This window comes from Pseudopipra pipra, chromosome 2 (genome assembly GCF_036250125.1).
Source record: "Pseudopipra pipra isolate bDixPip1 chromosome 2, bDixPip1.hap1, whole genome shotgun sequence".
Classification (NCBI taxonomy): Eukaryota; Metazoa; Chordata; class Aves; order Passeriformes; family Pipridae; genus Pseudopipra; species Pseudopipra pipra.
Window position 1 is genome coordinate 23,081,563 of NC_087550.1, and position 26,738 is coordinate 23,108,300.

Genomic DNA, 26,738 nt, shown 5'->3' on the forward strand with positions numbered 1-26,738 from the left:
CACTTCTGACCAGTTGGAGGAGAACTTGTTTTTTTCCACAGGGCTAAAAAAGCACGAAAAAGTACAGTAGAAGACAATTAAAATGCATCACCACACTCCAGCGATGCTGTGTTCTTTTAATGGGCCCATTCCTTTAACAGATGTTTGAGCAGTGGGCTGCAGCCTACTATAGCTGAAACCCCCAGAAAACGGACACGTGCATTGTTCAGTTTTTGGAAAGTACTCTGTGGCCTTTTAGAGTCGTGGTATAAATGCAAGCCGTACCTGATTCCCAACTCCCAGGAATAATTAAGAGCCAGTGCCAACATCTATTCTAATTCTGATTTACAGTTCTTGTCAGTATAAATACAACTGTCCTTTTCTGCCAGGGGAAGGGTGAACTGCCTTACAAAAAAATGCAAACCAGCCTGATCTTTTACCCAGAACACTGCTGAGTAACGAATCCTTTAACCATGCCAGTTTGGGAGGCAACAACAAAAGAAACAGGCATTTTCTTCTGGGAAGTGTTGCATATTTGGACCCTGAATCTTCTTCAAACTTTAAAAATGTTGATGGAATTACCGAACTCTTTCTTACTAAATTCATACAATGAACTTTTGAAAAAACTTTGTTTAGACATAGAATGCATTTTGCTAGGCCTATGACACTAAGTGACAAAATACTCTGTTCAACACAGTTCTTAAATAACTTACAGTCCAGTTTGAAAATATAAACATTCAAAGGAGCTCCTACCATTCTGGATACTTAGCTAAGCTGAACTTCCTAGAACTTTAGCCTATAAGTACTCAAAGGTTAAATGGACAGAAAACAGATGAAGAGCCTGGAGCTATCTTCAGAAAAGCTGGTCCCATCAGTCAGCTTTGCCTTTGATTTCAAGAAGCCAGCATTAAACATGGGATTTCATTCCCTGCTTTGATACTCACTCCATTGTACGATCTAGTAATTTTCTGCCTCAGTTTCCCTTTGACACTAGGGAATAAATTCAATTGTAAAATAAACTATTGGTTTTAAATTTGAATATGTTACTGTCTCAAGAAAAAGCCCTGGATCCCTAGAACACACTTCAAAGAGGGGAGAAGACTGAAATTCCATCAGCCATAAGACAGTCAATATCTCAGCAAGATACTGAGAGCCTTAGCATAAAGTCTGTGCCTCTAGTGAGCTTTCTTGCAACTTCTGTTCATATTCCAAGAACCAGGAATCCTCTGGAAAAGGAAAACCAGATCAATATAGAAAAGAAGGACTCTGAAGGGAGCTTAAAGAAATCTTATCTGCTGCAAATCTTCTGTTGACCATTGAAGCATGAAGTTTAAATGTTTTCAGCCAAATCTTTAAAAATACTTATACATTGTAGATCTCCCTCAGGGCATTTTGTCCTTTTCAAATCTAATACCAAGATAGATATACTGCATTAGGTACAGAACACCAGATCAGCATTCCTGCTGAGCAGATGGAGCACAGATGGAGGATGCACCTGACCTCAATGCTAGAGCAAAAGGAATTGGTATGACTTAGAATCAGTTCTAGGTATTGGGATGTCAAATGTTGCTGCCACCCAGCTCTCTATCCACCACTGCTACAATGCTGCCTGAAATGCTCATAAAGCAGATTTTGAAGTGCCATGGCTCACATTTCAAGGTAATAAACCAAAAAATAAGTGGTGATGGGTTTCTTGAAAATGTTTAGTAATAAACTGTTATGGTTCAGGAGTTGCTTCAAAACAATGTCAGATATTTGTAGAGTTGGGATAGAGCAGTCAGCTTGGGCAGGTAACTTTACTTACCACACCAGTACAAGCTGTCTGCACTCATGAGTCAAAATTCTCAGCTTTTCTACCCACCTGAAGCGAATCTCTCCCCTGTGAACCCCAGTGCCATAGCAGAAACTGTATAGGCAGAGAAACCCAGGCTTTCTCACGACCCCCTCAGCCCCCACGGACCCAGATTCTGGGCTCATTCTCTTCATCTTTTTAGGTACTTGTATAGTCCACATCAGGCATCTCTCCATCTTTTATAAATTAAAGAGATGTACGTACAGGTGGGAAATGGTGATACATTAAAAAATTAAGGCTGAGGTCTGCAATGGTATTTTGTTTCCTAGTTCCTAGGAATTCAAACCAACTTTATCATCCACTTCATCTGCTTAAGGAGAGCGGAAGCTGAATTACCCGAATATCATACAAAACCACTAATAAGTATTTGGCCAGTCAAAGGTTCAGATTATGTAGGCATTTTTCATTGGAATAAACAGGCTACAAAGGACACAACCCCATTTGAGATAAACAGAAATTATTCTGTATCCTAAACCAAAATAAAAATTACTGAACTCGAAGCTTTAAGTGATGCTTGGACTCCAATCTGCTTATTCTGAAGTGCAAGCACAGGACTCAGTGTCATTTCCGCTATCACTTTCTTGTTTTCTTCTTTCTGTACTACATACCATACGACGGAACATATCATGAAACTGAGTATCATCTGGGTGCATACAACTAGGACGACTTGAGATTTTTCCAATAGAACATATGGCCATTGGAAGATGCCTATTTATCAAAAGTGAAGCACTGAAAATACAACAATTTCAATGAAATTTTGTTTAGGGAAAAAAATTGAATTATCTCCTACAATCAAGTCAATATTGCATCTCAATATTGCACCTTCTAGAGGGTTTTTTATTCAGATGGAATTGCATAATAGAAATTAAAAATAAAAGTAGAAGTCAGAACAAATGTTGTAAGTTTTTAATGGACTATCAATTAATTTTTTGGAGTAAAACCAGGGGCCCTTATGCCAGAAAAGGAAGAAAACACACACCACCCCCTCCCCCTGAACCAACCCGGAGAATCCTACAGTGCTGTGAAAACCTGAAAACGAATTCTCCCCGTTCACGTCTAGTTCTGCACACATGCTAAAGGAAATAAAAATCAGTTCAGCTTTGTTATGCAAATGAGAGGGGGATACTTGGAGATAGGTCTGTATTTCCTAAATGCCACGGATGCCTGCAATGTTTCAGGACCATCTGGGGAGTGGCAAGAAGAGGAAATAACATGGAAGACATACTGTGGTTTAGAGAACTGGGTATACAGGACCTCCTGCCTAAATGCTACATATATAAACTTAAGCACTATCAGTGGAGTCTACTGGAGTCCTAGGGTGACAATAATTTCTGCAGGGGCATCAGTATGTCTGTGGGCTGGGATAAAAAGGTCCCTTGCACAAGGGAATAAACGGGCTGAGGTTGCACAGTGCCTCTGAATTTCTGCCTGATGCTACAGGACTGGGCCTGCAAAAAAGGTCTTTTCTGAACTACACAATCGGAGGATGAGATCATTGCTCCTGATGTTGATTTCAGCATGGCCCATGCTTTTAAGTGCTGCTGTGGATCAGGGCCAGATGGGTCTGTTTCCCAAAGCACTGCCACTGAGCCCAGGCCTCTTTACACAGGAGTTAGCACAGGGATCAAGATAAGTATTTCAAAACATGGAAGCATGGCAGATACCATACAGAAATACAAACTGATGTTAAACTCCCCTAACTAACTCTCAGATCTCCTTCCTGATAATATGCTAAGCCTCCAGCTCCGCATTTGTCTTAACAGTATGGCTCTTGAAGAAGAAACATTACATTCTGCTCTGACTCCATGGGGGGGAGACCCATCATTCCCACAGCAATCAGAAAATGAAAGACATACGAGGACATAGTTCAGGCATAAGAAAACTCTAATTGCTGATTACTAAAGTACCATAATGTGCTAGAGAAGAAAGGATTCCTGAGAACATCAGGACAGGACATTAGCAGATTAATATTAATCTCTAGAGTTCCAGATTCATTTCCTGTCCATGCTAATATCCTCTTGATTACTGCAAAAACAATCATACAAAAAAGTTCAATTACAAACATGAGAAGAGACTTAAAATATTAAAATTTTTGAAGCTTTCAACAAAATATGTATAATTAAATGAAAACCTAGGCTAATGTAATGTTAAAGTTGAGATTTTAATTGTGCAAAGGTCATGGAGTTTAGCACCAAAATTCATCAGTACACTTAATCATACTGGGCCGAATTCTGCTCTCAGTAACACTGGCATAAATTTAGAATATCTTTATTTTACTAAGCAGAGTTGTTTTTTTTTGCCATGCTACATTGGTGTGCATAAACACTAGAACTTCCCACAATGTATGCAATACACAAAACATTACATATGTACTAAAAGGTACATTGTAGACATGAGACAAAGCATAGTTAAATTTAATTACATAGCCTATGCAAAAGTTCAATTAAAAAAAATAATAAGAAAAAAAACTCTGCCTTTTCAATTGCACAAGACTTTATCACTTCTCAAATTATTTTACATTGTCCAGGACAGTATGATGAAAAATTGTTTTCCATGCCTTCAAGACAGCAGAAGTATATTCATTGTAGTGTTACAAAAGCAATATCTGGATCTTCAGCTATATTAGCATCATTGCACAACTAAAGACCTATATTCAAAAGACGGCCTCATTTTGTCTATCTAACCTTGCACTGTAGTTAGACTTGCATATGCACTGTCAACTATCCACCAGAACCACATGGGATTGAGCTGTTGTTTTCCTGCAGAGAACAATCTGCTGAACCCCAAAAGCTTTTGCACCCATAAACAGACCTATCAGTGAGCTAAGTGTAGCAAGCCAGCGTGCTTGCCTGCACAAAACTGCATGTGAACAAACCTTGCTTGAAGCTCATTTAAAAATCTGGTATAAAATGTCCTCATTCTCTTTTAAAAGACAACATAATTTAAAACAGGAGAAAACAGAATAATAATGTACTTTATTGGGATAAGTAGGTCATCAAAAAATAAATGCGCCTACGTTTATTGGAACGTCTAGTCCTCATAAATGGCTTAATGGATTTTTTCAAACTTACTGAAACATTATTCACCTCTGAGCTTAGAACAAGCTTGAGAAATTTCAGCCAAAAAGGTAATTGTTTCAGAAAGTTATAAACCACCAAAGATAGGGGGCTTGCAATAAAAGTGCTGTTTCAACCATAACTACAATAAATACAGCTAATGAATAAATGTGGTCTGGCATGAACAAATAAAATATGAAAAGTCTAATGTGGCCTGCACAAAATGCAGGAAGGTAATTGAGTGAGTAAATGTCAAATGAAGGATGATCCTGTCTTCTGAAGAATTCATCTCAGTGCAAGATTCAGTGAAGGACCTCAGGACCCAAAAGCATGATAGCTACATTCTGAAAACCTCTCCTCATTTATTAACAACAGTTGTCTCCAAACTCTGCAAGCAATAATGATACATCAAAGATCACATATTAGTACAAATCCCTGCACTGATAAATTCTAGCTGAAACACTGACAAGACCCTCCCTTCTTTCTCTTCCACAACTTCCTGTGCTCAAACAGTACTAATCTGCACAAACACCCAGATCCAGTCTTTCCAGTGGCAACTCTTTCTGTGGTAACTTAACTCCAGTCTTAGACATCTTGGGCATCTGCATTATGATTATGTGGACACATCACATCTTTGTGCTCTAGAACTGTACAGACAGGCAGACTCAGGCACTGCTTTCAAATAACATTATCATCTTATGACACAGTCACAAGTCCCTGTCTATATACATGCAGGTGCAGTCTCAAAAATCTCTTACAAAAGGGTACGATTATTTTAAATTGGATATTAATTTCCACTGTAAATAACCAGAAGATGTGCATTCCCTGGTGCCATCTAGATATCATGAAAATTTTCCTCTACCAATCCTTTTTGAAAAATGTAGTGCAGAAATCTTGGGAGAAAAGTTAATCTTACATCACTTGGATTCAAGATATATAGACAGAAAATCACAAGAAAAGCTTCAAAACAACCACTGATTCTGCCTTGAAATCCAGCCATATTCATACTTCAGCATGACCTTTTTGTTTCAGTTATGGAATGTGATACTTCAACGAGAATGTCGTTTTCCATGTCCTAAGGCATCATTTGAGGAGTATTTGGCAACTGACAGACATGTTGTTTATTCCTCAACTGCCTGGACGTTATAAACTTCTCCACCAAAATAAATTCACAAAATCAAACAAATTCCCAGTTGTGACCAACTACAACAAGTTGTTCAACCTGTGAAATGGTAAGTGAAAAGGAATTAGAGCTCCATTTCACAGCTAGTACTTACACTTCCCAGGTAGTGAAGTCAAGGAAGAATTTGAATGAGGAAAAGATGGGGGGGGGGGGCTTGTATCATCTCAATCTTATAAGAAAGATGCTGTTAAGGATGCTGGACCATCATTTCTTTCACAATCCTGCTGAATTTCATACAATTCAGAAAAAGGAAAGAAAGTACATAAAATAATATACAATCACCTTAACGAGTGCTGCACTTGCAAACAGTGGCACAGTTATTTAAACATTAAACCCACAAAGCTTTAGTTCAATCAAGGTCCTCCTCAAATCCTACATCTAAGCAGCCTCTTGCAGGTGTTTTACTAGCTAAAAATCCCACAAATGCCTCATTTTGTAATTCATTCTGCCATACATTTTATATAGAATACCACCTTCATCACTCTCTGAAAAACTTGCATTGGGAGTTGCCAGAGAACTAAAGTAGCTAGCTCTGTCAAACAAAGTCTAGGAAGAAATGTAATTCAATGCTTGTGTTGTCATCCCACTTTTTCAATTAAAAGGTTCCCAAAAGTTATTTCTTGCTATTTTTAGGGTTTCTGAATTGCCATTAATCTGATTTAAGGCACAGTGAAGTTGGTGTGAATTTCTCTTATCAACCCAACATTTTTCTTATGTGGTCCCTCTGGAAAATATCATCATATTTGGACATGGAGTTCTAAACCAATTTAAAAGCCCTCATTATTTTTGGCATTCACTAAATAGCTTCACCTTGGACATCCCAAAACAGTGGCTTTAAATGCTGGTGGACATTTGAAAAACTTTGGTCTGTCTTTACTTAACTATGGTAAATATTATGAAGCGGTAGTGCTATATTTCTCTTTAGATTGCAACAAGAAGAGTCATTGTTTTAAAAGCACTAGATTTCACTGCCAATATGTATGAAGGAATCCCAGAAAAATGTGAGTTTTTGTTCCAAATGCGCAAAACCATCATGTGTCAGAACCTGACAAAATTAAAACTCAAATGATAACAAACAAACACTCCCAAAGGTTCCTTATTCCCCAAAAAAGGAAAAAACAAAACTTAAACTATGAAATAATTAATTCTTCTCGTTCTGGGTCTTAAAAATGCAATAATCTGAACAAATACAGTATTTTCTTCACCTAAAAAGGTCACCAAATCAACAACCTATATGGCAGCATCCAAACTCAAGTGAAAGGGAGACCAGATGAGAAGAGAATCCTGCATAACATCTTCCAAAGAAACCACTAATAGATTTTTAATCCTGATATGGTCAGGTGTCAAACAAAATACAGCATATTTAATCTACCCATATAAGAAGAGCAGGTCAGAGAGCACTCAGGACTGGGTAAAGAAGAGTCCCATGCCACAAGGTCAAATTTCATCAAGGACAGGTAGCAATGCTAGTTGACTGTTTTTTGTACTTGTTGTGCACTTGCACAGGATGGAATACTGTTTTATTTTGAATTAGAGCACAACGGCATAATGGCCATCAGAACAAGTATATTCCCACGTATAAACAAACACCGTCCATATTGTCATCCAGAAATGCACATATAAATTCCAGATCTATCAATCACACAATGTCACTGAACTAAAATCTGAGTCTCATAAGGTGATACTGCATCAAAATCTTGGACTGCATTAGAAGAAAAACTCAATATTGAGTCCCGTGGCCATGGGGAGCAACAGAAAAGTTTACAAGGGCCCTGGGCTAACTTTGATGGAACTGCACAACTCATACCAATGAAAAGTATAAAATGTTTAGTATAAATACTTACTCAAGAGACAGAAAAGGTTCCTTCAGAGAAAGGCCACAAACTGGTTGTGAGTGATCTGAGAAGAAAAGGGAGAAAGAAAAAAGGAAATCAAGTTACAATAAACACACTAAATTATACCAATATAAAACAGGGATCGAGGAGACTTACAGATGGTGGCAATTCCCACAGAAGAGGTAAAAAAAAGCAAATGGTGTTTTAAATTCACAAACTGCATAGATCTTGGAGGCTTTAAACTACCTGACCCCAGAACTATGGAGCTGAGAAAACTGGTAGTGGTTCAGGAGCCTTTCAGTCCTGGAATAATTCCAAGCCAGCAAAGACTAAATATTCTCTGGTGGCCTTTCAACAGTCTCCATGAAATAGGCTTGTGGCTCCTACGGACAAATGCTCTTATCACAAAAACACTGCCAGACTTGAACGGCATCCTTCTTACCAGTCGTGCCAGATATACAGGATTCTGAAACAGAACTCGCCTTCTCAATCCTGACCTTCACAGAAGAGGGGTTAGGCTTATTATTAGGGCTGAGAATGCTTACATTACAGCTGATAGCTGCACAGAAAAATTGTGTTGTCTTAGTTCCTTCTGTCAACATAGTACCTTTCGGATTTGATTGATTTGTTACCCTGAGACCCCTAAGAAAAAAATGACTGCATGAAAGTGGAATGGCAAAAGGATTGCAAACTTTTGGTAGACTACAGGTCTGCTATGGAGTACCTAAGCTTTATTGTCAATATATTTATTTCCATATTTATTTCCAAAACATATTAACCTGAGATGAAGCAATAAACAATATTAATATATTAATACATGAAAACAACAATTATATCCATATACTCCTGTTGGACACACAAAACAAAGGCAGACGCTCCCCAAATGTTCAAAGCTACAAATCAGTCCTGTCCCCGCTTCCCTTCACCAAGCTGAAAAAAATTTTGGTAGACAGACCAGACAGAGCTCTCCATAAGGTTGCTATCAGGGAATGAGGAGCACAGTGGACAAAGACCATGAGACCCATGTCTGTGCTACAGTACTTAAGATATGGCCCTCAACCACTGTTTCCTGTCTAGTTACAGGAAGAGGTAGAGAAATACAAACATGACTTGAGACAGTGAAGGAAAAGAGAGGAGCTCTCACAGCAGAGAGAGAGGAAAGGCAGGCAGAAAATTTGTTCAGAGTTGTAGCAACTGTTTGTGGGACTTATGGTCCTGGTAGAGGAGAGTGTGAGAGAAAGCATTTTTGCATATCTAGTGGTTGGTCACTAGCAAGGGAGGTGGAAGAAATAGAGGAAAGAGCAGAGAGAATCATAAAACCTGTAGAGCAGGAAACAAGATGTTTACAGCATCCTTCAGATCGGCCACCCAGAGAGGCCCTGTTTAACAGTAAATGTCTCTTTAAAGAAGCTGACTGCTCCCACATGTAAGGAAGACTTGCATGAGACAGGTAACAGGATGGATTCTGCCCAGATTGAAAAGCTGAAATGACATAAAATGAAAGGAAGGGCAAGATCAGGCTGGTGGAGAGAAGGTCTTACTTTCAAGAATCCATTATTCTAATGAACTTTAAGGGGGAAGTTCTCCTGGTGGAAAAAAATCTCCATTGCTAAGCATGTATCCCTTATTCTCCTTTACATTGCTCCTGAAGATTTAATCATGGAAGCCCATAGGCTCACCTGTAATAAATGATATGTGAAGGACTGTTAGTGGCTGGTAGTTGGGTAGTATTTCTTTCAGGGTTCTGGGCAGATGGGACAGTGAGCTGCAAAACAAGGAAGAACCTGAGACAAGAGGTCTGAGCCAAAGAATGTGCCTTGGAGGCCCAGAGTTAAAAAAAAAAAAAAAAAGTAAAAAAAAAAAAAGTAAAAGAAAAAAAAGTGGGAGGCATCCAGTATGGGAAAAAAACCCCAGAGAATGGAAAATTTTAGGCTGAGTGGTTAGTGTTTGGCTCTGTTATAAGCAACATAAAACAAGGTCTCTTAAGGGAAAACGTCAAGCAACTTTGACAACATGGATGCCAAAGAATTCTACAAATTACAGCCTGAGATTCTGGAGGTGCTGAGTAATAACTTAAACCAACATTACCACCAAATTTGCTGTAAGAAGTGAACAAGATTGTCATGCCTTATTAAAACCGTAGGGTAATTTTAGACAGGCACAATATACTAGAAGGTGCAAACCAGGATCTGGCAAATCATCAGAACTGAAACACCGTAATTTTTTAAATGATTGCAATTGGTCTGGACACTTGATTACCAGTTTCGTTCAAAAGAAAATATACGAAAACAAAACTTGCCCTGTAAAGTACTGGAAAAACAAGACATGTCTGAGGAAGCTATGATTCATTCCAGGTTAGATAACTGCAGAACACGTATGCGGGAGAGAAGTGGGCCAAATCCTGTTGTCACTGCCCTGTGCAATCATGCTAACTTAATTGAAACCATGAGCAGAACCTGAACCATTAAAATGCTGGGGTGAAACATTTTATGATATGGCACTGTTGGTCACTAGAGACATTTAACCTAATTACATTGGATTAACACAGTAGATTTCTTCAAGATATATTATTATATAACAACATAAGAAAATGAAGTCTAAGAAAGCTCACTGTTTTCTCCAGGTCGCTCTGTTAGAAGCAGAATAGTATCCTGTCTCAATTTATGTCATTTGTTTTCAACCCAGTATGGCTCTGTTTGGTGGAATGGACAAATGGAATCCACTGATCTTTTCTATATTGAATTCCAAGTGTTAATTAATCATTATTATTTAGAAGCCATTTTGGCCATTGGACAGAATAACCAAGGGCTAATCTTAAGCCTGTCCTTTCTTCATTGTGGCCAGATTCTGCTCACTTTCTCTTTCTTTGCTACATGAATAAATTTTATTTAAATCACAAAGACTAAAAGACAAGCAAGATTTGAATATTAAGGCTATTTAGGAATCTAGTCCCCCCTGAGTTTAATGAGAATAAGGTTCCTAAACACTGAAGAATTTCTATTTATGGGCAGTTGAGATGGTGAAAGCCAGTGGTATGAGTTACTTTATATAAGCAGATAATAGATTTATGAGGCTAACTACAATTTTCAAAAGTGACTGAGGCATTCAAGTTAAAGTCCACTGGAAGTCAGTAAAATTTGGGCTGTAAACCATGCAGGGACTTGAGAATATTGAGAATATCTTAGGTGTCAAAAACATTTTTGCAATTGGCATTCAGTTGCTTCTTAGAATTTATTCACTAAATGGCTTGAGTTAACCTGCTTCAAGTGCAATTCTGCTCCATTTTTGCAAAGTGATTTAGGATCTCTCTGATACACTGCACTACCAAGGTGAGCATTCCTTCAGCCCCAGGCTGGGAAGAAGCAGGATTGAAGGACTGATAACAGATTCAGATAATCCTAAAATGACTGGTCTGCCTGGAAACATTTTCACCCTTTACTGACATAAACCAGTGAAGGGCACAGCTTTATCATATGTAATCTACTCAGTGAATTGGATCTAAGATGCAGCCTTGTTTCCCCTCCCCTTCTGAATGCACTACACCTGCTATCTAAACTAAAATTTAATCCCAGTGGAAGATAAAGAAAATAATTTACTAGAGAATTCTGCAGTTCAGAGGGGGTCAAATGGAGCCAGTGCCATTCTGGGGGAATGCAGTGAAAGAGCAGACAGCTGAAATTCAGTGGAGCCCTTTAAATGATCTGAGGGGGCAAAGAGGCTGCACTGCATTTCTGACACAGCCGAGACAGATTACAGCAAAATTAAATTGAGGATTTTAGTGGATATAATTGTTGTTTTCATATATTAATGAATAACAATAATACATGATTCTAAACTGAATACCAGGTTTGACATTTAATCTGAGCGTTCATACTATCCATAAATGTTCATAAACGTCACAAGACCCCTACCCTTTGATTGAATTACAATCTAGTATGCAATTTAGGAAACACGGATTAATCTACATAGATTTATATTTCTGCAGGTTACACAGTTATTTGTTGATTTATACCCTTTCCCCCTAAGTGTCCTTTTCACTGAGAACCCAGGAACATACATGCAAATCCTTAATAGGAGAGCAGCTCAAAATCTCAGTGACTAGCAGCAGATGGAAACTTGTTTCAGTGAAATCTATACTAATTATCATTTGCCTTTTGAAGTCACCTCTGCTAATGGCCAGCAGAATCTTAGTCCCTGTGATATCTCCTATTACCTTCCCATTACTTCTTACTACAGCCAGCAATCACCTAACATGTTTCTTGGCAATGCTGTGCAATTAAATCACCTTTCAATCAGCTGGCTGAGGAATCCAGAGATGGAAAGTGATTTAATATTAGGAGTTAATTACAAGAATGCAGAGGAAGGCAGTCAAATGTTATGTTAGCATACCAGAAATATGACAACGCCCTAGCCACAGATGTCACACACGAGGTAAGGGGCCACATCAGGAAAAGTGACATGGCAACAGAGAGAGGAAAATGATCCTCAAGTTCTCCCTTTCCTTTTTTTTTTTTTTTTTTTTCCTGTGGCCATCTCCTTTAGCAGTCAAAATATCTGGAATTTCAGTCACCTGTATTAACAGGCTTCACTGCACAATGGTGTCTGCTTAGGGACTGATAATGACACCTACTTAAGCAGAGTGTCACAGCACAGAAGTGGCCCAAAAGGCCCATCAGAGAAAAGCAGTTCTATGGATCTTGACCTCTGCAGAGGCCTAATTCTGCTCCCTTTGTTATCAAGCAAGTCTTTGCAAAAGATTAACTGGGCAGATTCCTTTTCTTCCTCTGCATCTTTACCTCTGTGTGCCTCCTAGAGGAGGAAGCTCCACAGCCTGGCCCCTGTCCTCATGGACTTATTTAGTCATACAAGACTGAAGAGAAGGGCTGGCTACTCTACGTAATACGAAGGGAAATTACCATCACTCGGTTGAGCTGGTGCTAGGAAAGAGATGAACTGAGGGATGGTTTTACCACTGAAAACTTATTGCAGTGAGGAAGAAAGCTCATATGGAAGAGGACACTGCAAATTCAGCTTTAGAACCAATTATATGGCCATTTATCAACTCTTAATCTACAATACTGGAGAATCAAAATAAAATGATCTTTGAGAAATGACAGGGAGTTTTTCTATTTACATTAGTATTAACATACGTTTGCAAACATTGGTACACATATATGTATTTTTGCTTTGTATCATTAAAGAATTTGAAAAAATCTACCCACCTACAGGTGCACATGCCCTTTTTAAAGCAATAAACAGCCAAATTGTTGTTCTGTAGAGAATGCAATGATGACTTGAGAACAATTTTGAATCAATATTTATCAATAATACTTCCATCACTCATTTTCCAAAGACAGAGCATGTTTAGAAGCTACAGTGCACAAGATAATAGAAAAGGCAACTGACTGTTTCCTCTCTCAAATTTGAAGACAATGCCTTGCAGTTTACCTCAACACATACTGTAGAGGATTTATAACACAGCTCAAGGTTATATTTTCTTTCACTAGTGTGAAAGTATCATTGTTAAATTTGAGCTGGAAAATTTAGTCAAAGGAGCCTTTTAATTTTTTTTTTTAATTAAGAATAGTTAAAATTTTAGTCTTGTCTTTTTCAAATTGAGAAATATGTACTGAGAAAAGGAGACTTTAAATGTGTGATACACATGCACACACATAAAAATGCTTTTATAAACCAGAAACTTCACGGACCCTTAACTAGAAAATACAAAAGAAAAGTCTTGATGGAATACATGTTTCAGCATACTCTGTTTGCCAAGAAGGCTTGATAATATTATGTTTTGATAAGACAAAAGAAATTAATGCAATCAAAATTTGGACTTTCATGTATATATAAGCTAATTCAAAAAGACATCAAGCTGACTCATACCACAGGTAACTTAGCCCAAAATAAGTCCTAACAGCTGTTCTGAGTGAAAACAGTGAGACAGATGAAATAAGAAAAGTAATCTCTTGCATCTGCAAACTGAACTCTAATTAACATCCTTTGGAGGTCTCCTGCTCCCTAAGAACTGCAGTCAAGGAAAGTCTCTATACAAAGCACGACCTCTGAGGAAAACATCTTTAAAAGAAGAGTAGGAGAGCTCTCTGGAAGCAACAGCGCATTACAGCTTTAGTTGCTTTAAGAGGCTCAGGGTGAGAGCAAAGGTAGCCAAAAGAGAGGAAGAAAAATGTTAAATAGATTCTTGTTTTCTAATGTAAACGTATTTTGAGCACGCACCTTGACTTAAAGATGGCCTGAAATAGTACTACTTTTATCTTTCAGTAACTCTAACCCCTGACTACATCTTTAAGGTCTCAGAGCTAAGTTCCAACATATTGCTACAAATTCCTCAAACAGAAGAAAATAGAAAACATAACTACCAAAATATACAAAGATATATACCTAAAAGTTCTGCCTTTCAGGATCATACCTTAAAAATTACGTCTTGTCTCTGCTCACACCTGTAGGTGAATTTTCTGAATTTTCTGATGGAGTGTGGTTGAACTGGCAGCTCACAAGTTAGATCTGTTGCCTTACACCATAGCCACATCAAATTGTGCTCTCCTTATTGCAAGCTGGATAAGCAGTGAAGCATATCTTCTGCTTCCCTGCTTGGAGATTTGCAGTTCTAGTGCAGGGTCAGTTCAGTGTTCCCTGCACCCTCTCAAGTATCTGTCCTGAATTCAGCAGTTCCAAAACTGGACTACACAGCACAGGAAAATACAATCAAATAATACTGAATTATTTAGGCAGACTCAACTTCAGTAACCAAAATGTTAAGCTGAGCAAAAAAGGTATTAGGAACTAAATGCATCTTTATTAATAATAGCAATTAGTGAAGTTACTATTAATAAGGAGATAATTACTATAAAATCTAGTGATACATACAAATAGGTTACTAATGTGAGGAAGTGACCCTGGAAAATGAGTTTAAGTTATTGGTTGGGAGCTTTCTGTTGCTAATTATGATTTTCTTTCTGGGTATTAATGTTCCTCCAGCATGATCTGATAAACCTGGCTGTGTTGTGATCACTTCTCTAAATGGTGTCTTTGGACCATATGCAGTCCCAAGAGCCATGACACCCCACTCTATGTAATTTATTTCCACAGTGAGACGTGCTGACTCCCCATAATATTTCTTTCATTTTAATGTCTGACTAACATTCAATTTGGGACATAAGTACTCCGATATATCATTTTTCCCTGATGGCACTGCAGATCAGAACTAAAGGGCACTGGCTGAGTTTGCGAGTACCACGATGCTCTGAGAACAGGCTCAGCTAGGGTGGGGGACACTGTGAAGCCTGAGCTGCAAGGAGACTGGAGGGTTGTGCAGGGATGTGGGGGTCTGCATCATCCATGGGTGCTGGAGGGGCAAAGGGTATCTGCCTATCCAGTAAAGAAATCGGAACTTGACTATACGAAGACCTGTAGGAAAATCTTAACCTGACAGAGACTGTACACAAGAACAGTAAATTCTTGAAGGATAAGATAGCATATGGTTTCTGCTCCATTTTTTTAAAATTTGTGCTGCTTCGAACATGAATTGTGTTCTTGTGACAGTATGCAACATTTGGAACAAGACTAAAAGCATTGCAAAAGTATTTCACTTTCCTTTAAACCCCTGCAGACCCACTGAAGTCACCAGGGTTACGCAGCTGTACTTCTGTATGCAGTGTTAAGCCTTTGGCATCTACAAAGACAAGTTAAGTATGTGCTTTGTCTGAGCTTTCCAGAAGGAGAACCAACTTGTTTTTTCCTAAAAGGCCATAATCAATACTTTGGAATTTATTTTTCACCCGTTTCTTCTCACTTTATGCCTATTAAAATAAATCAAAACTACCTTATAAAGATCTACTAAAACGGTTTCTGGGAACAATACTCTCCATTTCATATTTGGTATGAGAACAGTGTACTCTGTAGAAATGCTGTTACTTTTGTGACGCGTGCCCTGACAATTGAGTTTCAGAGGAACTAAGTTTTTCATTGCTCTTTTATATGGGGATGCACGGCTGAAGTGTCAAGAATGTAGTCTCTTATCATTGAATCTGATCCCTCTTATCAGCAAATCTGATGGTATTTTATAGGATCCTGTACCTAATCCTAAATTTTACTGCTAATGTATCCAAACCACCTCCCCTCTTGAATCCTAGTTGTGTCAGTTTAACTTTGACATGCTTCCCTCCCTGACTCTCACCACCTACATGATGCTGCAGGAAGGGAGTTTAGGTTGTGCAACAGTAGACTAGCTTAGATGGCATTTTTTACCAACTCTTCTACCTTAATTGGAGTATCCATTTGATAATATAGATAGAGGACAAGACAGGGTAGTCGACTGAATCAAATTATTGCAAAATGTAACTGAAGGGAAAAGGTATATGCCCCAGTCAGACATAATATAAAAGAAGTCACACTTGTGAGTAGCTAGCACCTTCTTTAGTAGGACTCAGCCTATAAAGCAACACTTCTGTTACAGTCCTGAACTTCCTCTCCTGAACAACCAAACCATCTTGGGCTATCTCAGCCTGGCAATTTCATTTGCTGACCCAGTCAACAAGTAGAAACAATACTCATAACTGAATTGTAGGATATGCTTCCTGACTGTCTGAATTATTTCTTTAGTTTTCCAAACTTCCCAGTTTTCCCCAAAACAGTACAGCTTATCCATATCTGTACAGCTACAGAGAGTAACTAACATGCCCTAAAGCTGTGAAATTCAATATACATAGTCTCAGAAGCTTTATTTGTAAAAAAACCCAAACAAACCACCAATGAGCTGAACATCACTTTTTGCTTTATAGGGGTAATTGTCCTTATTCCAATTGTATGGAATGAAAAAAGGAAAGAAGAGAAAGCTAAACTAATCTTGAAGCTGATCAATACTAAAGGAGAACTACAAAATGAACTCACATCTTTTGATGCCCAGTTTAGAGCCTGTATCACATCAAATGAGAAGAAAAATCCTTACAGAAACCTGAAAAGCCACCTGCATGCTCCTTTCAGTGAAGAAAAGCCAATCCCTTTGATTGCTGAAGCCAAACCAAACAGCAGACACAGAGATTTCACAAAGTCTCTTAGTGGTGAGCCATAGTTTATGCTACTTATCAGCTTTCCTGTAAAGCTAAATGTCCATTTCACAAAGACAAAACCAAAACCAAAACCAAGTAATTCCAAGAACTTATTCAAACTCAGTTTACATAGTTCACTGCATCCATTCAATTCAGAAACATAAACCCTTCCTTATGGGTTGGATTTGAATATAATCATCACACCATTTTCCCAGTTATCTAAAAATGCAACAAATTACCATGATCAAAAGGAGGTTTATAGGTGAGTCAGTTTAAGAAGCAGCACAATAAACAGGCCTTATAGTCTAAGAACATGTCACTTCTATAGATGGACCCTGTCTCATATGCGATTGCAGAACTATATTCAGGGTTAGTTTGGGAGACAAGTGGGTAGGGGAGGAAAGACTCAAATCCAGTGGATACTGTATAGCATGAGAGCAATGCTAGCTTTATTTTGCAACCCATTATTTTCATACACATATGAATCAAAGAGATAAACTACGCCAATTTCTTCATAGCTGACTTGTTACAGGATATTGTGAGTCTTCACTAATGACTCCTTGAGGTTGGATATTACTGTGATTAGGAGTTGGGAGGATAGAGGTCTGAGACCTTCCAAAGGAAACATTTTGTTCTGAACTGTTACAAGAAAATAAAGTCAGCATTACAGTAACTTTAACAACCCAACCAGGATAATGGTCTGTTTATGCGGACAGTGCTTTTGCTATTTAAAATGAGGGACACAAACTTCATGTAAGATGGGTAGCTGAGATAACCCAGCTATTCAGTCTTGGGGATCAGAAAGCTGTCAGGGTGAGAAATATGAGTATCTGTGGAAACACTCTGGACAAGTAAGGAAGGCAAAGTTATTAGCAGGTGGCAAAAAACCCCTCAAACCCCAACACTTTAAAATTTACTTTTGGTTTGTGGTATGGATAAATGAATTAATTGACCTGAGATGCTTTGACACTCTTGGAAGCCTACTGAGATAGATTTTGGTTTTATGCTAAAGCAGGCTGTAGGCACTGCTATTCTGCACTGCCAGTTATCCCCAAAAAGACTGATGGTCATGCCCATCACCCAGGTCGACATGAAAAGCTCTACTGACTTCACTGAGAGTGAAGCAAAGAGGTACCTCTGCACCATGTTCCCTTGTAGCAAAGGCAGATAAAAAGCATTCCTTGAAGACAAACGTAGGTTTTGTGGGATCAGATTTCCCCCCAGCTCCTATCTGCTTTCACCACAAAATCTTAGTTTCCTGATTGCCATAAAACTGAGATTAAAACAACAAACTTCCTTAGAAAGTATGCTGTGAGGGGATGAATTTTAAAATAAAGCATCTTTTTTTCTTTCATTATCAACTCTATCATTTACCAGCTCTAGCTTTTATCAGCAGCATCTATCACTTGCCACTGTGGCAGAATCAGAGGCAACAGACGCCTTTGGAACCCCCAATAGTGCAAGGTATCTGGCAGAGGTATCACCATATTGTGGTGAATCTTCACTGGAGGATTTTAAGTTAACCATGTATTTGAGAACAACTAGAGAGTTTCCTTATTCAAAGCACTCAACAATTTCCATTTCAGTGCAAGTGAAATGGTGAAAAATACTTAGAAATGTCTTATGTATTCAGAGCTTTTTACTGCACAGAGATATCAACAAACCAATCTATACAGCTTAAGAGCTAAGGTCACATCTCCATCCTAAAAGAGCCTTGAAGAAAAGTTATGGACTAGACTAATGAGAAGACTCTGTTTACTAGGAGAGCTATACAGAAAATGCCTCTGTTTCCTCAAAATATGTTTTCCTGGGGACAGGTCAGTGGAAAGACATACCATGTAACCTGGGAGATGATCACTGTTTTCTAGCTTCAATGAAGGGAAAACCATGTGAGCAAACAGTCTCCCCCATGCACACCATACAAAAGTGATCCCTGGGAAGGGTTTAATGGAATCAGATTGTCAAAACGATGAAGCTGAAAAAGCTTTTACAGATTACATCCATGACAAAAACTTTAGCATAATGTATATAGTGCAGAGTGGTTTTTGTCATGGCAAAAAGGAAGAAATATCATTAATTTAGACACTAAGTGTAAAGTTCTGCTGAAAATCTCCATGGGATAAATCAGAGAAATACAGCATTGACCAGACAAATGGAGCCAGGCAAGTCCCAGTTCTTGTTAGAAGTTATCGAAAGTGCCATTGAGTTTTTAAAGTCTGTCATCTCTGGTAGATGATAGGAAAAGGGTTGGGCTGTTTTCTTCAGATCTACAAGCATCTGGCTACAGTCTTGCTGGGGCATATACATGATTGGAATCGAAAATGAGCTCTTTTAAAAGTGCTTCTTAAAGGGACCCTATTCATACAAAGTACTTTCTCCCCAAATCTTTTATGGGAAAAAAGCTCATTATGGTCACACAGACAAATGCTGTATAATCTTTCACCCTGTCCACTAGCAACGTGTTCAATCCAATTTACAGCACTTCCCGCTATTCTACTTCTGGACTCCCCACACAGCTCTCCTAAATGCATACCCATCCTGACCCACTGCTCCCCACCTGCTGCTCTTTCAATTTCAGGCTTCCCTGGAGCACTGACTGCCATTCATGCCTAATAGCAAGGTGGAGCAACTTGATTAGACAACTCTGAAAAGTGAAATTTCTGAGCCTTTTTTAGACACAGAAACACCATAATTAAGACACACAGTATTGTATGTTGGAATGCTCTGAGACAGATGAGAATGGCCTTCACTTCAGGAAATGTCATTTTGTACCCATGACAATATATATTCATCTGAAAAACAAAACTTTCTGATTGAAGCTCCTTTAAACTCCTCAGCCTGCTGAGAGAGCTATCCCTGCTCTTTGCATCCACTTCCATGTAGATGCACTAAGGGCAATAGGGGCTGGCAATTAGTAGAGAGAAATTTTCAAGGAACCCTTATCCACTTCTGGAAGGCCCATCTGCAAATTGCAACTTTTTCCCAATGCAGCTTATTTTTTCATCTACCTTGGGCAATTCTGCCCACTAAACATATACGATCTGCTTCAAGTACTTGACACTCAGAGCAGGGGTGCAAAGGTGGGATCAAGCAATGCAATAGACCATGTCACACAACTGATGTACAGCATTGGTTTTGGATCCTGACTGGATTAACGTTAAACCATTGAACTCTCAAACCATTTACTTAAGCCCATGCTTAACTTCAGATGTGTGAACGCAACGGGATTCAAGCATGTAATTAAAATTTAACCTTTACTTCCCTAACTTTAACCTTTACTACCTTAACAGAAATGGACTTATGCATGTGCTTAAATGGTTTGCTTTGTAAAGACCACTTACAGAGCTGAAGTAAGAATTGGGAAGAAGAGATGAAGACATCATCGTGATTTGGACACATTCAGGATTACAGGAGAGAAAAATGTCACTATGAAATTATAAAAGACAGTAACTGCTTCTGGAAGACAAAAAGCATTTTTGATGCAATACTACATTTACTAATACTCACTCTATAGCTTTCTAGTTAGGGATGCAGTTTGATTTTCTCTCACTATTTTTCCTTAAGCTAGTCTTATATGTATGTCCATCACCATTTGGAGAAGGTCAGGGCAGCTCCTGGGCTGATTCCTCTGCCTGCACAAAGGAAGGTAAAAAGCATGTGCAGAAAGCCGTCTGTCACAGCACTTACCACTTACACGGTAAGTATGTGCGTGAGCTGATAGTTCAGTACCTGAAAGTATATGAACATGTGATTTTTCAAACGGGCCGTTTGCTTTGACTAGAGCAAAGCCTGCCTTTCTTGAATGTTTGCACAAAGCAAACACACAAAGGGCGTGACTACAGCTGGAGCAAACTCATTTGTAAAAGTAAGTGAATACTCACGGACTTTTTGTCTGCGTGTGTGTTAATGTCCACACAGTTGCTCTTTTATTAGGTATAAGTGGCCTTTCTGGTTGACACTGAGAAACAGTGCATCAGTGCTCATCCCAAGGAAACATTCACATCTGCCAGCTTCCCTCATCTGTCAATATGCCCATGCACAGGGCAGGAGCAGGGGTGAATCAGAAGGACTGAGCGGGACTGACAATAGAGCTTGCATCAAAGGTAGTATTTCTCTGTCTCTCTGAAATGCAGGCATTTTACAAGCCTTTCTCCCTGAAGGAATTAGGATTAGACTTCAAAGCTGCAGAACAAAACAGAGTCATACAGGCACACAATTATTGGACTAAGTCCATGGACAATGATACCAAGGGGTTTAACGTTCACGAGATCTTTTCAGACTATTGCAGTATCCTTTCTGTTCTGAGAGTTCTCCTGCCAGCAAAAGCCTCCAACCCCTTCGGTAGCGGCCGCAGTATTGGCTGGCGTGACAGCACCGTGTGTCCCCAGCCTCACCGGTGGTATCGTATTCCCACTAGAAAGATTCAGTATACATCTTTCATGTTTCTTAATAAAGGAAAGGATTACAAGGTACTAAGAGTATCAGACATAACCCCAGCAGTCCCTCTTTCACCCCAATTCTCTTCTCCCAAGATAGTCATTACATCAACTCTAAATTAATTTATCTTAGGTAAACAGCACAGAAGTATTACAAACAGAATCAACTCCTCTTCAACTTGCAACACTTTTTTTCTTTTACATTCTTTACAAACAGAAGTGGAAAAAAATAAAATATGTACATAACAGCAAATGTTCTCTCTCTATTTTTCTTTTTTTTTCATTTTTTTTTAAAACTGTTTTTATCTTATATAAACAGTGGTGATGGAACTATAAACACCATTATTCCACCTCCATGTTAATACTCTTATTATCTTGCATAAACAGAAGTGAACGAATATGTACATGACACCAATCAATCCTTAGGAAAAAAAAAAGGAGAGAGAAGTTTTTATCTTTTATAAACAGCGGAGGAAGAACTTAATGAATTCAAAATGTAGTTTTCCTGTTTATACTATTATGATCCGAAAGTAGAAACCAAATGATGTATATTCAACATCATGCAAGCAGTCAGTTATGAAATACCCTCTGCTGACTTCAAGAGTAAATGCAGCATTAGTGAAATCTGCAGGTCTGAGGGATTTGAAAACCAGTGGTCTGACTTTAACCACAGAGCAGGGGATGCCCTGTCTTCTCCTATGATACTTTTCCCAAAGTTCTTCAGCCCCTTCCTTGAAGTGCCACCCAAGATAAAACAGGACAGCTCAATCTCTGTGGTGAACCCTTAGTGTTTGGTCCTTCTGGTGGGATTGCCAGACATAGGGAGGTAATTAATATAGATGGGTTATGGGTAATTTGGACACCTACCATTAGAAACTGGGCTCAAACCCCTAAGTCATTTCACAGAGGCCACCCAACAGCTGTTCGACAGTAATGACGTAATGACTTTGGGGCATGACTGACCTAGGTCAGATTTAAACATGTAACTTCAAGCTGATAGGCTCCATATGTCAGTACTAATCCCCATAACCACCCACGCCTTCTGCCTTCTTATTTTTGCGTGTGCTTGTTTCTGGCTGATCTTCTAAAGCCCATCTCTGAGCCTGAAAGATTCTTCCCTCTACCTCATATATCAGCCTTAACCAGAATGAAGTGTAGTTTCAGGTTTTTTCCCCCTCTACCATAGTTTCCTATGGTGGATCCTGTTCTCCTTTCCTTTGCAGTGTCTACTTCCTTCTCATCCTAAATTGTCAGCAATGGCAACTGGTTTTCCCACAAAGGATGCTTAGAGGAGATTTTTTTTTCAGGCCTTGTCCCTTTTCAAAAAAGGGGCTGCTCTTCAGATTGATAGTGCTCTTCTCTGCTGTTATCCCTTGCAAAAGCAACGCGCATTTTGTTTCAGCCAGTCTGTGTATAAACACAAGCTGGGGTCTCCTACGTAGCTGGGTGCAACTGGTGGCCCAGGTAGTCAGACTTGCATTTCTTTTAAAAGCATTTATTCCCAGTTTCCAGACTGAATACAGCTTTAACTTGTGTCCTGCTGCCCAACTTCCCACAAAGTTGGGACCTTTGCACAGGAAGAGAAGATCACTCAAAAAATGAGAACCCAGTTCCACTGCACAGATTTTAACAGGATGCATGGTCTGAACCACCTGCTAAAGGGCAAAAATCTCTTCTATGGGTTACTCTATGTGCTAAGGAGATCATGAAGGAAAACCTCTGTAAGAAAACTCAGGGCAATTAGGGCCAATCAGAGAATGCAGAGCCCCTCTGTTCAGGAACTAGAAGAAAGAGTTTTGCTTGGCAGCAGTCTGCTTTGCTGCATCTGAGATTGTGAAAAGAATTTCCTTAAAATAATAACTGCTCAGATAATTGTGATGCAGTGATCGTGAATATAGAAACAGTGTTGTCCCCCTTGTTTCCCTCCTTTCTTTTCCTTGTATTTCACTTGTTTTCTATATTTGTACATTCTCTGAGACCCAGTTAGTGACCCTTCTGCTTTCTACCAGAGAAGAGCCCTGAGATGCAAAGTTCTGGCCAGCAGGATCTATGTCTGAATTTTCCCTCCTCACAGGGATGTTAAGTCTACATTCTGCAGCCTCTATCTAAAAAGGCTTTTTTAAGCACCAAATTAAACACATAGGGAGAAGTGAGGCCTTTCAGAGGAGGGTAGCCAAAAATTGAAGAAAAAAAAAACATATTTCACCATTTGTTTTGAAAACACCAAAAATGATTAAAACATATTATAAATGAAACCAAACTAAGAAAAAAAAAAATCTTACCATATGAACAAATTCCCTGCCAAGTTCCATTTTTAAATCAAAGCCATTTTAGGCTCATATGTTGAAAAAGAGAGTCTTTAACTAACAAACTTATGTAATGGATTTTAAAAAACTGCACAGACGTGCTTAACTGAAATTGCCAAATCTGTTTGGACTACATGAGGAGAGAGAAGGAGGAAAGGGAAGAACGTAAAAAGGTTTGGGATTCATCTGTGCAACTGCCCCCAAATTGAGGCTCCCTTTGAAGTTGGTTCCAGCTTTCAAGGAGCCAAGAAAGATGACTCACTCCATTCTAGTTTCTCCCCCTGCCCTCTTTTAGTGGACCTCAAAGTTTGGGACAAATACAAATGGGGTTCCTTACCCATAGTAAAAATTATGAACTTTGCTATTTGGATAGCAAAGGAACAGAAAAGGGAAAGAAATGGTTAAGTGAGAAGTGAGATACAAATCCACAAAGACTCTCAAGCAAGAAGTAACAAAGGTTAGGGAGCCTTTGGGGTTGGTGGAAAAATATAGACTATAAACCAAGACAAAGAGATTAATCAAGTGGTAAGCAAAACACTGTTAAGTATCATGAACAGAAAAATGTAAATGACAATTAAATACTTGTATATCTAACCCAGCTTTTGGATAGTTCTTTTCCAACTAAGAAATATCAGGCTTTGCTTTAGCTAGGAGGATATCATTGCATTTTTCTAACCAAGCATAAGAAAATATAAATGGCAAGAGAAAGGATTACTCAGCCCACTGTGTTGCAACTGAAAAGGCAAAACTAGAGGTCTCACCCTGTCAAGCAAGGACTCCCTGCTTCAAGCACTACATGTCTTCTGTCATCTGACAAGCATCCTGATACTCTAGCCCTACACAACAACAATTCCACAACTTCCATGACCTTCCCTCTGTGAAGAATCGAGACGTGCAGCTGGCCTTGTACCTGTTCCTTAGAAATTCTCCAAAGGCCAAGTGGAACACTCTCTGACCTACTCAGGTGCACCTGCTCCTCTCTTCACGCCAAGTTTTGGGTGGCCAGGAAGGCCTGCTCACCCTCTCTCAGACTGCCCAAGAGAACTTCTAAGTCTTCCTAAGGCATCAGACACTTGCCAAGGTCAACTAGCAGGTCTCTTTCTTTCCCCTTCAACAGCTTCCTCAATCAAGTTTTGTTCCTTCAGGATTTCAGCATTAGCAATAACAACAAAATTACATCTGCATCTGACGACTGCACGGCCTTGCTTCCCTGCCACGTTTCTGCATTTGCTGTTCAGACAAGATTTTGTTTGGATCCAGGTTTAAAAAGCTGTTCAAAGCCCATAGCTGGTGAGGTGGTTCAGGGGCAGTGTCCTGATTTAAGCCTCTCCCTGTACTAATCTGACAAGAATGCTGTAAAGACCAAAGGGTAAAGAGTTATAATTGCTTAGTATCATAATTATAGGCGGGCAAAGGGGGTTCTGCTGCTTTTTAAAAATTAAAAATGTGTTCAAGTTCAAGAATGCTTCTCTGTTAAATTTACACAGAAAAATAATCTCAGCTCATAATGATGAACAATGACTTAACAGGAAAAATAAATCACAGCCAGAAGGCAGGTCACAGGACTGTGCAGTCAGTAGAAGATATAAAATATAAGAAAAGTTACAATAGGGCCACAATAAACTATCCACGTTTGGTGGCCTAAATCACTCTCTCTGTTAACTCCTGTACAACCCAGACATCCTCAGATGTTTCTCCCAGTCACACGTCTGCAACTACAAGGCCTAAGAAACAACTGTTGGTGATCCAGTCTCTATTCTGCTACCTTCCATGACTAGCATGGTTGCAACCTAGGGAGAATACACCCATCTGGGTGAGGAAGTTCAGAAGTCACCTCAGGAATGTCTCATTACAGTCGGATTTGCAGACTGTTTATACAGGTTCTTCTTTAGATTCCTTGCTTAGATGAAGGTCCCTACATGTGAGGTACTGAAGATAGGGGTTCCAGGGAGCTGTCTCTCCCAGTGGCACCCAACCACTGCCTTGTGCTGACAGGTACACTCAAAGGGTATGATGTTTTCAGTCTCATTTCTCCAAAAGCAAAGGCTGGATCAACAGTTTCTTGGAAGTTCCCAAGAGTAAGTGGCCATCAACTCAGACCGAGGAAAGTCCAATTTGAGTGTAAGGACTGCTTTGTGCCCATAGCTTTAACCTAGGAATTACCAAGTCATACTAAGGCTGGACTTGATGATCTCTGAGGTCTTTTCCTTTAATGATTCTGTGATATGCCATCATCATCCCCAAAGGGAGGAGTTGTATCAGGTGAGCCTGGCCACTGATCCTGACCAAATCTTTAAAACAGATTGAGAAATCAATAGGGACAGTGGCAATGAAACAAAATGCCCATGCTAAATCAACCCCTTCTCATGGTCTTTCCACAGCAGGAATAACATGCTGGTAAGTCATTATTTACTTCCCTGAACTATAAACACCGTGCATCAGATTAAGCACCCATGGGGTTTGTTCAATACAAAAAAGGGGACTGGGACATTTGAGTTATACTAAACAGCAAAATATCAGCAAATCAAGAGACTGAAATATGCCTTCATTTACATTTACATTTGTATAAAACCTTATACATTGTATAGTTAGACATGAATTTTGTTCAAAAGGTTTTAGACAACCAATCCTAGAAGGTCCTAATGCTCTTGTTTTTTATCAGCTTCCAAGGTGCTCAGCACCTTATCATAATGATAGAGTTATGCATATTCTGATCTTCAAGATTTCAAATTCCAGTAAAAAAAAAAAGTAATGCAATGGACACTTCCGTTTAATAAATGAAATAATAACAATAAACCAAAAGTACAACTCCTTCAGCTTCAGTTCACCTTTTATGTATGTATGGAAGTGTATGGAACAGCAGGGCTGTTCTGGGAAAATGACTAATTTCCAGCTGGGGCGATGTAAAAATAAAAAAATGCAATTCGGTCAAGGGAATGATCTCTCTTCCTTTCTCAAATCAGTATTTGCTGCCTGATATGGGAAAGCTGTGACTCAAATCTCTAAATGCTTCTGAAAACATG

At 39.0% G+C, this 26,738-nt stretch overlaps 1 protein-coding gene across 25 annotated transcripts in view; it reads right to left on the reverse strand.

Moving 5' to 3' along the window:
• ZBTB20 (zinc finger and BTB domain containing 20) overlaps positions 1–26,738 on the reverse strand; it is a 530,641-nt gene that overhangs the window by 161,053 nt on the left and 342,850 nt on the right. For all 25 annotated transcript variants that reach the window (XR_010428062.1, XR_010428065.1, XR_010428067.1 and 22 more), the window contains one exon: positions 7,915–7,969. The gene's annotated coding sequence lies outside the window, so the exon portion shown is untranslated. The remainder of the gene's footprint in view (positions 1–7,914; positions 7,970–26,738) is intronic.